Source organism: Cervus canadensis, chromosome 8 (genome assembly GCF_019320065.1).
Source record: "Cervus canadensis isolate Bull #8, Minnesota chromosome 8, ASM1932006v1, whole genome shotgun sequence".
Lineage (NCBI taxonomy): Eukaryota > Metazoa > Chordata > Mammalia > Artiodactyla > Cervidae > Cervus > Cervus canadensis.
In genome coordinates this window covers 70,237,280-70,249,674 of record NC_057393.1, presented here as the reverse complement: position 1 = coordinate 70,249,674, position 12,395 = coordinate 70,237,280, and the positions used below count along the sequence as shown (strand labels likewise).

Sequence of the window (12,395 nt, the reverse complement as noted above, 5' to 3'; positions counted from 1 at the left end):
AAAAAAATGTGAAATGGTGTAATAATGCATGCTTAAGATGTAATGATGAAAGTTTAGAAAACTCTAATTCATTGTAAATATAACTATTTCAGGTTAGCAAAGCATTGCCTACCCAATTTAGAAATGTAGCTCTCTCTATGTCTGATTTGAGATTCCACACCTCAGAAAATATTGGGTACAAAATGAAGGGAACCAGACATAGTGTATTGAATTCTAGGAGTTGAGGCCCAAACAGGTAAACTCTTTAAGTGGAGAGGTCATACAAAGATTCTAATATCAGTACATGGTGAGTACTGTAGTCTTTTTGTCATGTGCTTTACCTGTCCAAGGTCTTACAAACCTAAAATACAGGCATAAAAACCAGTATTCCAACTGTTAAGCTATATTAGATAGATGGCTGCTGCTGCTTAGTCCCTTCAGCTGTATCTGACTCTGTGTGACCCCATGGACTGCAGCCCACCAAGCTCCTCTGTCCACGGGATTCTCTAGGCAAGAGTACTAGAGTGGGTTGCCATGCCCTCCTCCAGGGGTATTCCCAACCCAGGGATTGAACCTGGGTCTCCTGAATTCCAGATAGATTCTTTATCACTGAGCCACTGGGGAAGCCCAAATAGCTTCTAGACCTCTACAACTGTTTTATAAACCATATGCATTCATCTGTCCTCCATTTATAGATCTGAAGTAGGATTTAGCCAGCTTACCATCTGAGCTATCACAGAAGCCCTAGCAAAACAAAGTATACAATTAAACAGTATAATTCAAAGGCAATGCATATATACTGCTGCTGCTAAGTCACTTCAGTCGTGTCCGACTCTGTGCGACCCCATAGACGGCAGCCCGCCAGGCTCCCCCGTTCCTGGGATTCTCCAGGCAAGAATACTGGAGTGGGTAGCCATTTCCTTCTCCAGTGCGTGAAAGTGAAGTTGCTCAGTCGTATTCGACTCTTAGCGACCAGATGGACTGCAGCCTACCAGGCTCCTCCGTCCATGGGATTTTCCAGGCAAGAGTAGGGGAGCGGGTTACCATTGCCTTCTCTGGCATATATACTACTTCTTAGTAAACATCAAGCCATTAGAGAGCTTTCCTTGCTCAGTAAAAAGGAAAGGGGGAGAAAATGCATGGTTTAAAAACTAAAAAGGGAACTCAGATCAAGCTTTGACAGAATCAAAGTGATCTGCCAATGGTTTAACTCACAGTCAGAAAAAATTCAACATCCTTAAAGAAAGATTAAAATAATCCAGAGCCTCTAAAATATATGCTCTATAATGTTAAATTTATAATAAAAAGTAAATAGTCAATCAGAGAGAGGAGGAAAAGATGAATTATAAAAACTTTAAAGACCAATGGAGATGGATTTCAGCCAGAGGCTTTTTCAGATAATGGAGTTAACAGATAAGGACTTCAAAATATCTATGACTTGTACTTCAGTGAAAATGAGTAATAAATGAACAAATGTATGAAAATATAGAGTATTTCCACAGAAAATTTGAATCTACAAAGTATCATATAGACATTTTAGGAATGAAAAATACAATATCTGAAGTTAAAAACTCATTATACAGGATTAATAGCAGAATGGACATCGAAGAAGATGGAATTAGTAAATCTGAAGAAAAGTCTATACAAAATAGCCAAACTGAAGCATGGAAGTGGAGGAGGCAAACCACAGGGACGAACTTAAAAGGAAAGTATGAACGTGGTCCGAGAGTCTAACATACATTCAACAGGCATCTCAAACCAAGAGTATAAAGAGAAAGAGACTGAGGAAATATTTTAAAAAATAATGGTTGATAATTTTACAAATCTGAAGAAAGGAAAAAAGAACCCATAGTTTTAAGAATCTCAGTGAACCTCACCCAGAATAAATTCAAGGAAAAGGGACCTAGGCACGTCGCAGTGTAATCTGCATCACTAGAGTGAAGTTCAAGTTTTAGACGGTGGGGGGTGTTGGGATGAATTGAGAGGCTGAGACTGACATATAAATACTATTGATAACAATTATAAAATAGATAACTAATGGGAACCTACTGTATAGCACAGGGAACTCTACTCAGTGCTCTGTGGTGACCTAAGTGGGAAGGAAATCCAAGAAATGGGGGACACAGGTAGGTATATGTATAGCTTATTCACTCTGTTGGACAGCAGAACATTGTAAAGCAACAATACTCCAATAAATTTGTTTTAAAAATAAAAGCAACCAGAGGAGGATTTCCTGGTGGTCCAGTGGTTAAGATTATGTGCTTTCACTGCTGTGGGCCAAGGTTCTATCCCTGGTCAGAGAACTAAGATCCCATATGTGACATAGCCAAAAAAAAAAAAAAGTTTAAAAAAGTTAAATAAATAAAAGCACCAGAGAATAAAGGTTCACTACATTTAGGGAAACAACAATACGAATGTTGCTTGCCTTTCCAACGGAACCCGAGGAAGCTGATGGACAAGTAAATGACACTGTAAAGCTTCCCAGGTGGCTCAGATTAGAAAGAATTTGCTTGTAATGCAGCCTGTCATGCAGGAGACCTGGGTTCAATTCCTGGATTGGGAAGAACTCCTGGAGAAGGGAATGGCAACCCACTCCAGTATTCTTGCCTGGAGAATTCCACGGACAGAGGAGCTTGGCTGGCTACAGTCCGTGGGGTTGCAAACAGTCAGACAGGACTGAGTGATTAACACTTTCACTTTCAAACTGCTAAAAGAAAAAAAAAATCCTATACATCAAGAATTTAATAGCCATTATGAATAAGCTAAAGACATTCTAAGATAAACAAAAGCTAAGAAAATATTACTAGATGTCACACTATAGGAAATACTAAACAAAGGTCTTTAAGTGAAATTGAATCATCAGTATTGTGAATGGCACAGAGTACAATATTGGGTGGAAAATATTCATGTAAATAACTCTGAAATAAAGAGGTATTTAGGAGAATTAGATTTATGAATGTGAAGAGATGAATAATAATTTAGCCCATGTATTCTGCTTATATATTCCTCTTTGATGTATACACAATAGTGATAGCTGTTTTAAAAATATGCTAAATTACTCAAAAGGGCTCTTTCAATAAATATAACATCAAAAGCATAAGTAATATATGAAGCCTTTATCATAACTTATTTGGCAGTATTTGTTGTCTTTCTTAGTGTATGTAGGTTGATGTATCTTACTATCCATTGAATTATAGGTTTGATAAAACAGAGCAATACTTTAAAAATTAAAACTGCAGAATTGAAAGAGAAATCTAAGAACAATGTTTTGCATAAAAAAACAGTAAGAGACAAATATTTGAGATATTTAGCTATCAGAAAATGTAAACAAAGACTAAAGTGACAAATGGGATAAATCAAATAAGGCAATTTTCCAAAGTTCCAAATAAATTTTTAAATCTTTGTAAAATTTCTGGAAAAATATAATACAATATTGTCATGAAAACATAAACAATCATCAAGGAGCTAAAACTATACAAAAATTGAATGAATGAAGATAATTTTAAGTTATCTCCAATAAATTTTCTATGATTTAACCTATTCCTCTACAGATTTACACATTAACTTTTACAAATTCTATGCTATATAATCCTTAGGTTCTGAATTTCTTTAAGAATATAAAAAGTTTAGAAATGTTTAAAATCCTGTAACATTATACATAATTATGTCTATGCAATTTTAAAATTTCAATAAAGAAGATTGCATTATGAAAAAAGTATGACCAAACTGACTTAAGATATTTGAATAGGCTAATTAGTGAAGTAGCCAAAACATTTTGAAATAATTTCAAATAGACTTTAAGCTCTGAAGGTTTAATGGATGAGTTCTTTTATTAAACTTTTAAAGAATAATAACTTTTAAAAAATTTCTCATATATTACAAATTTCTGCAGAACAAAGAAAAATGGTGAAGATTCTCAATGCATTTTACTTGCTAGTATATGCTTAAGACAATGCAAAGAGTTGATTCATTGGAAAAGACCTTGATGCTGGGAAAGATTGAGGGCAGGGGGAAAACGGAGTGACAGAGGATGAGATGGTTGGATGGTATCATCAACTCAATGGACATGAGTTTGAGCAAACTCCAGGAGATAGTGAAGGACAGGGAAGCCTGGTGTGCTGCAGTCCATGGGGTCGCAGAGTTGGACATGCCTTAGTGACTGAACAACAACAAAATAAACTTAAGAAAATTTGAAAAAGTAGATCTCATCTGTGAAAACAGATGTAAAAATATTCCAAAATAAAATGTAATAATGTTTCACACATTCAAAAGAATTAAGACTGAGATGGCTCCACTAGTGAATTCTACCAAAAATTTTAAGTCATACTTATCATATACAGTACAGAATCTTTCAAACATATGGAATGAATATTCTCCAACTCATTTATGATGTCAACACAACCCTAATACCAAACCATACAAGCCAATTTCCATCAAAATTATACATGCAAAAATTTTTAGCAAACTGTTAGCAAATCATATTTACCACTATATAAAAGGGATAATACACCTTAGCCAAGTAAACTTTATCTCAAGAATGCAAGATTTAATATTAAGAAGTCACTACCATTCATTATATTAACATAATAAAGGGAAATAATTATATGATCATATAAATGTAAGAAAAAAAATTATTAGAGAAAATTCAACTCCCATTTTTTATTAAACAAAATTTCTCTCAGCCAATTATAAAGAGAAGTAAACTTCAAAAATAAATCTAGAGCTAATACCAAGTGTTTTTTCTTCTAGGTTTGTAATTAGGACAACAATGTCCATTCCTTACACCTCTATCCAACATTATGCCAGAGGTCTTAGTCAATGCAATAAGGCAGGGAAAATACTAAAAAATATAGCAAACATAAAGGAAGAAGAAAGACTGCCTTAGTTGTTCAACATGATTCACAGACAATGTGATTGTGCACATAGAAAAATCAAAGAAATCTATTATTGAAATATTAGGATTTGTAAGCTTAGGCAGATCATAGGCTGTAAGATCAATGTTAGAAATCAATTATATATGTATACACAGTAATAAATTAGTAGAAAATCAAATTTAAAAACAACACCATTTGAAGTAGCATTAATAATCATAAAAAGTTATAAGGGTAAGTTTAAACAAAAAATGTACAACACTCTACATTGAAAACTAATGAAATATTTCTAAGACAAAGAAGTCCTACATCAATAGCTATGATGTAGATATTGGGAAAGCAAATATTGTTACTGTCAAATCTGTTTGTAGATTCAACACAATCTCAATCAATATCTTAGCAGGATTTCATTGTAGAAAATGGAAAATGGATTCTAAAATTTATGGAAATACAAAGAATGTAGAAAACACAAAACAATCTCAAAAGAAGAACAATATAGGATTAATAACAGCACTGGATTTTAAAACTTCCTATAAAGCTATAGTTATCAAGAAAATGCACAAAAGGATAGATATGTAAATCAATGAAACAGAAAAAAAGTTCAGAAATAGACCCACATTTAGATAGGGTGTGTGTGTGTGTGTGTGTGTGTGTGTGTGTGTATCTTTTTTTAACAAAGCCTCGAGAGTAATTAATGGGGGGAAAACGTCGTCAATAATTGGTGCTGGAACCATATTTTTAAAATGAACCTCAATTCCTTTCTTATACCATAAGTAAAAAGTTATTTGAAACAATTCATAAATGCAAAATACAGAAACAAAAAGCTTCTTAAAGAAATCATATTTTCAATATTAGACAAGGCAAAAATTTCTTGGACATAATAAGGCAATGAACTAAAGTGTTCATAAAAAGACACAAAAATGTGAGTAGACATGCCACAAATTGGAGTATTCACAATACATACATCTCACAATGGACTTGTATGATGAATATTTAACTCCAACACAGTAAGAGGTCAAATAAAAAGCAATGATAATGGGCAAAACATTTTGAACACTTTACAAAACCAGACACACAAATAGCCAATAAACATAGGAAAATTACCAATTTTTTTTGTTTACCGATACCAAATATCATTATAGAACTGAATGCTATTTAAACCTTCACTAATAAGACTAAAATTTTAAAACCTGGCCACATCAATTGTTGGCAAGGATATGAAACAACTTGAAACTCTTAAATGCAGGTACAAGTGTAAAATGGTACCATATTTTTGTGAAAAACCTTTGGCAACATTTTATACAATTAAATATATATCTATGACCAGACAATTCCACTTAGCATGTATTTAAGAGAATTTAAAATATAGGTCAAGAGAAAGAACTGAACAAACCCAGACAAACAGTCAACAGTTCATCAGTATGAGAATGGATACGTTTTACAGTACATTCGTTAAAAGGAGCACTACTCAATAACTAAAATGCTCAAACTACTGGCAAAGGCATCAACACGGAGGAACTGAAAAAACATTTTGCTGAGTGAAATAAGATTTCCACAGTTCATCTATATGAAACTTAAAATTGGATAAAATGGTATGGTAAAAGAAATCAGCTTGAGGGTGTGCAACATACAGGGTGTGACTTGAAGGGGGCCCAAATGAACAATTGCATGTTGTATTTTGTATCTCTACTTTATACCCTGTTAGGAGTGTGAGTTACACCAGTGTTTGTATTTTTCAAAACACTTTAAATTTCAACATGTAAAATTGCTACATTCAATTTAAATATACGTTTTAAAAAATATAAATGTGTTGCTATCATTTGTGTATTCTTACAATACATAATTTGCTTTTGTTTTTTTTTTCATACAGGGAGATTAGTTCATTTTGGTTCAGTTCTGATTTTCCAGTTGTCTCCTTTCCTGCCTCTCAATTTCATATCTTGCAATCCATCAAACACATATTTGCACCTGAATTCTGTTTGAAATGTCCTTTCCCTCCTTCACCTACAGAACTTTCACTTATAAATTTTAGGACTGAGTGAGTTCACTTCCTCTCCAAAGAGAGTTCCTTTCCTCTTTCATGTAGGAAAGACTATGGAGAGGAAGCTAGTATCTTTAGAAAGCTAAGTGATACCTTTCACTTCTGTTCAACTGTGCACTTCACATCAACTTTTATCACTATACGGTGATACTGAATACTTCAATAATTCATTTACAGATCTCTTTCACTACATATGGAGCTTCCAAAGTGGCGCTAGTGGTAAAGAACCCACCTGCCAATGCAGGAGACGTAAGAGACGCAGGTTCGATCCCTGAATAAGGACGGTGCCCTGGAGAAGGGCATGGCAATCCACTCCAGCATTCTTGCCTGGAGAATCCCATGGACAGAGGAGCCTGGTGGACTGCAGTCTAAGGGTCACACAGATTCAGACAAGGCTGAAGTGACTCAGCTAGCACTAGCACTTGACTACGTGTAGTCCTCAAAGGTGAAACTGGGCAGGACCTTCTGGCTCTCCTGGGGACAAAGCCCTTCTGTCCCTATTTCTTGTTTGTAGGGAATAGACTTCAGCCTCCATGACCTTCCTTGAGTTCCAAAGGGGAGATTTGAGCAGTTGTTAATCAGAGAAAGGAGGGGATTCAGAGACAAGGGAAGAGCAGCCAAGAAATAATAGTGTGGCCTTAGGGCAGGGCCCTGGTTCAACCTCAAAGGATTTGCATAAGAGTATCTTTGAGCTCTTCATAGAACTAAAACCCTGAACAAAGGAAAGGTACTACTTAGCACTCTTCACTCCAGAGAAGACCATCTGAGTCCAGATTAAAGGAACACCAGAAGCTCACTAGGAGGAGATCAGGTGGGGTCAGATTAAAGGAGTAGAGGAACTGCATATACCCTGATCTTATCAGCACCCACCTTTGAACCATTGCTATAAAACTCCTTACTAAATCCTCAGGGGTTAGAACAAACAGCTTTTTGAGGGGCCTGAACCCTCTGGCCAAAATATTAGAGTTTCAGCTTCAGCATCAGTCCTTCCAATGAATATTCAGGACTGATTTCCATTAGGATGGACTGGTTTGATCTTCCTGCTGTCCAAGGGACTCTCAAGAGTTTTCTCCAAAAAAAAAAAAAAAAAAATTTTCTCAATACCACAGTTCAAAAGCAAAAGTTCTTTGGCGCTCAGCTTTCTATATAGTCCAATTCTCACATTCATACATGACTATTGGAAAAACCATAGCTTTGACTAGATAGACCTTTGTAGGAAATGTAATGTCTTTGCTTTTTAATAAGCTGTCCAGGTTGGTCATAACTTTTCTTCCAAAGAGCAAGTGTCTTTTAATTACATGGCTGCAGTCACCATCTGCAGTGATTTTGGAGCCCAAGAAAATAAAGGTTGTCACTATTTCCACTGTTTCCCCATCTATTTGCCATGAAATGATGGGACCAGATGCCATGATCTTAGTTTTCTGAATGTTGAGTTTTAAGCCAATTTTTTCACTCTCCTCTTTCATTTTCATCAAGAGACTCTTTAGTTCTTCCTTAGTATATCCTAAAGGAAATCAGTCCTAAATATTCACTGTAAGGACTGATGCTGAACCTGAAACTCCAATACTTGGGCCACCTGATGTGAAGAACTAACTCGTTTGAAAAGACCCTGATGCTGGGAAAGATTGAAGGCAGGAGGAGAAGTGGATGACAGAGGATGAGATGGTTGGATGGCATCACCAACATCACATGACATGAGTTTGAGTAAACTCTGGGTGTTGGTGATGGACAGGGAGGCCTGGTGTGCTATAGTCCACGGGGTTGCAAAGAATCAGACATGACTGAGTAACTGAACTGAACTGAACTCTGGGTGAGGGCTTCCCTGATAGCTCAGTTGGTAAAGAATCCACCTGCAATGTAGGAGACCCTGTTTTGATTCCTGGGTCAGGAAAATCTGCTGGATAAGAGATAGTCTACCCACTCCAGTATTCTTTGGCTTCCCTTGTGGTTCAGCTGGTACAGAATCCACCTGCAATATGGGAGACCTGGGTTCGATCCCTGGGTTGGGAAGATCCTCTGTAGATATGGACCTAACAGAAGCACAAGATATTAAGAAGAGGTGGCAAGTACACACAGAAGAACTATACAAAAAGATCCTAATGATCCGGATAACCACAATGGTGTGATCACTCACCTAGAGCCAGACTTCCTGGAATGCGAAGTCTAGTGAGCATTTAGAAGCATCACTGTGAACAAAGCTAGTGGAGGTGATAGAATTCCAGTTGAGCTATTTCAAACCCTAAAAGATGATGCTGTGAAAGTGCTGCACAAAATATGCCAGCAAATTTGGAAAACTCAGCAGTGGCCACAGGACTGGAAAAGGTCAGTTTTCATTCCAATCCCAAAGAAGGACAATGCCAAAGAATGTTTAAACTACTGCACAGCTGCACTCATCTCATACACTACCAAAGTAACGCTCAAATTTCTCCAAGCCAGGCTTCAACAGTATGTGAACCGTGAACTTCCAGAAGTTCAAGCTGGATTCAGAAAAGGCAGAGGAACCAGAGATCAAACTGCCAACATTTGTTGGATCATCAAAAAAGCAAGAGTTCCATAAAAACATCTACTTCTGCTTGATTGACTATGCCAAAACCTTTGACTGTGTGGATCACAACAAACTGTGGAAAATTCTTCAAGAGATGGGAATACCAGACCACCTTACCTGCCTCTGAGAAATCTGTATGCAGGTCAAGAAGCAACAGTTAGAACCGGACATGGACCAACAGACTGGGTCCAAATTGGGAAAGAAGTACGTCAAGGCTGTATATTGTCACCCTGCTTATTTAACTTATATGCAGAGTACATCATGCAAAATGCAGAGCTGGATGAAACACAAGCTGGAATCAAAATTTCTGGGAGACATATCAACAACCTCAGATATGCAGATGACACCACCCTTATGGCAGAAAATGAAGAAGAACTAAAGTGTCTCTTGAATTAAATGAAAGAGGAGAGTGAAAATGTTGGTTTACAACTCAACATTCAAAAAACTAAGATCATGGCATCCCGTCCCATCACTTCTTGGCAAATAGATGGGGAAACAATGGAAACAGTGACAGACTTTATTTTCTTGGGCTCCAAAATCACTGCAGGTAGTGACTGCAACCGTGAAATTAAAAGATACTTGCTCCTTTAAAGAAAAATCGATGACAAACCTAGACAGCATATTAAAAAGCAGAGACATTACTCTGCCAACAAATGTCCATCTAGTCAAAGACATATTTTCTCCAGAGGTCATGTTTGGATGTGAGAGTTAGATTATCAAGAGTACTGAGTGACACAGAATTTGAACTGTGGTGTTGGTGAAGACTCTTGAGAGTCCTTTGGACTGCAGATAAAATTAGTCAATCCTAAAGGAAATCAGTCCCGAATATTCATTGGAAGGACTGATGCTGAAGCTGAAACTCCAATACTTCGGCCACCTGATGTGAAGAGAAGACCCACTGACCCTGATGCTAGGAAAGACTGAAGGCATTAGGAGAAGGGGACGACAGAGGATGATATGATTGATGGCATCACTGACTCAATGGACATGAGTTTGATCAAGCTCTGGGAGTTCGTCATGGACAGGGCAGCCTGGCGTGCTATAGTCCATAGGATCACAGAGTCGGACACCACTGAGCAACTGAACTGAACTGAACCCTCTGTGTCCCCCTTTGCTCAGCAAAACAATGACACTATTCTCTTTTACTTCTCCCAAAATTCCTTCTTTGAATGTCAATTCAACACTGGTGCACAGAGGCTGAGTTTTCAGCATCAAAGGTAGGGGTTATACCTACAGCAGCGAAGACTGGCATGCTGCAGTCCATGGGGTTGCAGAGAGTCAGACATGACTGAGCAACTGAACAAAAATATACCTATAGCACCTCTTTTATACTAGCAATTTTATAGTAACATGAACCTTTTATTGAAAAGATACTTTATATCTGACACACAAGGACCTTTCCTAAGTACCTTATTTAAATTTCAGCATAATTCTCACTTCAAGATAATCATACTGAGGTACAGAGGAGATGTGCTGCTCCTCAATATTCACTGTGTTAGCATACTGAATGATAAGCTTTCAACTAAGATCTCTCTGACTCTAAAATCCACGCTCTTATTCCCAAGTAGAGTTAACTACCTCCCATATTTCCTATGAAAAAAAATAGACAATAAACAATGATTGCATCAAACTGACAAAAAAATCGTATCTTTCTTATGATACTGATAAATAAAAGACAAAGATGCCAGAATTATTATTTTTAAGCAAGAATGTGTATGTATTGCTTTTCTTTCTCATCTGTTGATACTGACATTTGTGGATATTTTCAGGCAAAAGTGTGTTCTTTGGTCTCCCCTAGGCATCTAATATTTTCTTAACTATTTCCTGCTGCAATTACCTGTGCATGTACATGAAAAATGTTTTTTATCTTAGATATATCAATATTTTCAAGGTTCATCCAAAGAAAAAGAACACACTACAAGCTCTTAAACTAGCATCCAGGATAGCGAAACCCTGTTTGATAACCCAGAAACCTCCTCGTTTCACCTTTCAATCAGATTCGTTCTGTGGGGTTTTTGTGCTTGTTTGTTTGTGTGTTAAGTCTTTGAGCTTTGTGACTTTGGATGCCAGCATCATTTCTACAAACTCTCATCTATGTCCTCACTAAGTGTCACTTCTGGCAGCACTCTGTCCCCTGCTCTCCTAGTAATGAAACTCAACATCAAAGCATTTGTCCCGCACCCCACATATTCCATAGCTGTGCCTTATATGTCCATTAATAAACTTTAATTGTGCAATCTCCCAATAAGTTTAATTAGAGGATTACTCATTTCAAATAATTAAAAGGAGATAATTTTCCAAAGGGGCAGCAAATATATTAATATTTATTAAGCTTCTATAACACCTATATTTTGCTCCTCAGTTATTTTCAGACCTAAACCTGCTCTATAATAGTCATGAAAACAAAATTTTCAAAGATTATATAGATTTAGAAATATGTGAGATTCAGTTTGTGTGCAAAAATGTGTTAACATAGCAGACCTGAGGCTACTATCTCTAAAAAGGTCTATTTGCAAGATTGACCTTTGGCTGGAATCTAATAACGTGAATGGTAAACAGTATCCCAAGAATTATATTGTTTTCCCTAATTAATAAATCCTAAAGGAAATAAATCCTGTATTTTCACTGGAAGAACTGATGCTGAAGCTGAAACTCCAATACTTTGGCCACCTGATGCGAAGAGCTGACTCAGTGGAAAAGACCCTGATGCTGGGACAGATTAAGGGCAAGAGAAGGGGGTGACAGGCGATGAGATGGCTGGATGGCATCACTGAATGAATGGACATGAATTTGAGCAAACTCCAGGAGAATAATGAAGGACAGGGAGGCCTGGCATGGGCTACAGTCCATGGGGTTGCAAAGAGTCAGACACAATTTAGAGACTGAACAATAAATACAGTTCACTCAGCATAAGTGTTATTCAAACAATATGGCTTATACTGAAGATCTACTTTTTTTT

General features: G+C 36.8%; 1 protein-coding gene across 6 annotated transcripts in view; it reads right to left on the bottom strand.

The window, feature by feature from the left end:
• Positions 1–12,395, bottom strand: part of CTNNA3 (catenin alpha 3) — a 1,829,362-nt gene that overhangs the window by 905,067 nt on the left and 911,900 nt on the right. The gene's annotated exons all lie outside the window — the stretch shown is intronic.